At 42.3% G+C, this 1,534-nt stretch overlaps 1 non-coding gene across 1 annotated transcript; it reads left to right on the plus strand.

Moving 5' to 3' along the window:
- The first annotated feature begins 674 nt into the window (after window positions 1-674).
- trnas-uga (transfer RNA serine (anticodon UGA)) lies at window positions 675-756 on the plus strand. Its single transcript has one exon. It is a non-coding gene; the product is annotated as a tRNA-Ser (tRNA).
- The last annotated feature ends 778 nt before the right edge of the window (window positions 757-1,534 follow it).

Below are 1,534 nucleotides of genomic sequence, written 5' to 3' on the forward strand. Positions count from 1 at the left end.
AGGAATTGAGTTCCGGAGTCCTGAGGTCATGATGCAGTTGTATAAGACTCTGGTTCGGCCGCATCTGGAATATTGTGTGCAGTTTTGGTGGCCATACTATAGGAAGGATGTGGAGGCACTGGAACGGGTGCAGAGGAGGTTTACCAGGATGTTGCCTGGTATGGAAGGAAGATCGTATGAGGAACGACTGAGACACTTGGGGCTGTTTTCATTAGAGAAAAGAAGGTTTAGGGGTGACTTGATTGAGGTGTACAAGATGATTAGGGGGTTAGATAGGGTTGACAGTGTGAACCTTTTCCCGCGTATGGAGTCGGGTATTACAAGGGGGCATAGCTTTACATTAAGGGGGGGTAGATATAGGACTGAAGTTAGGGGTAGGTTCTTCACTCAGCGAGTCGTAAGTTCATGGAATGCCCTGCCAGCAGCAGTGGTGGACTCTCCCTCTTTATGGGCATTTAAGCGGGCATTGGATAGGTATATGGAGGATAGTGGGTTAGTATAGGTTAGGTGGGCTTGGATCGGCGCAACATCGAGGGCCAAAGGGCCTGTACTGCGCTGTATTCTTCTATGTTCTATGTTCTAAAGGGTTTGGCGAAATCTTTGGGTCTTGATAATTTGTTCTTCCAACAAATGAATTCAGTTGTTTTAGTGTGAAAATTGATGCTCTTGCTGTAGCTGTGATGGCCGAGAGGTTAAGGCGTTGGATTTGAAATCTAATGGCGTGTCCCTGCGCAGGTTCGAATCCTGTTCACAGTGTAGAATCATTTAAAAGTCATTAATTCCTTTACAGGCTTTGCATTCAATCAAGAGTAAATTTTCAACTGTGAAGAATCCGAAGTAATTTCAAGACTGACCCAGTCATCTAATTGTACAAATTATATGTCGAGACACAAAAAGCCACCAACTTCCAACACGAAATCAGTTTCAACACATTTGTCAAACTATCGTGAAATTTGGATATTCGGGGGGTGGTCTTCAGCAAAACAAGAAGCAATGTAATACACTTACCTGCAGGGGATGAATTTTTGTTTAGGATCAGTTGAATGACAAGCTGAGAAAGTTCAACCTAATTTACAGCTGACTCTCAAGGCCAATAATCTATTATATCAGCAGTCAATGAATTAGAAAAAAGCAACTCCATGTGTGGAAAGGAACTCGACTGATAAGTGGTACATAATGCACAGGTTTCCTTCTCGAAAGAAAGAGCGAAATCTTATTCAATGCAGACGCAAATTCAAGCTGTCCCTGGTCGACCAGAAGACAGATGTCGCGAAGCAAAGTGAATACAGAAAACAATCAATGTTTTCTGGGCGTCAAAAAGATGTACTGGAAGAACGGAAACATATATTTGGAACTAAAGTCACATACCACTTCCACAGACTAAATGTTCTTGAACCGTTATCTTAATTTGACCTTCATGCCCACCATTGCTGCAAAGAATATCTCAACAACTCAGAACTTTGTGTTCTTTGATATTCTCTCCTTCATGTTTCTCTTGATTTTGAAACTAAAACCGAGCAATAGTAATGCACCC

The sequence above is a fragment of the Chiloscyllium plagiosum genome, unplaced genomic scaffold (genome assembly GCF_037043375.1).
Source record: "Chiloscyllium plagiosum isolate Xiang-an unplaced genomic scaffold, Cpla_swu_hap1 HiC_scaffold_33, whole genome shotgun sequence".
NCBI classification, from domain to species: domain Eukaryota; kingdom Metazoa; phylum Chordata; class Chondrichthyes; order Orectolobiformes; family Hemiscylliidae; genus Chiloscyllium; species Chiloscyllium plagiosum.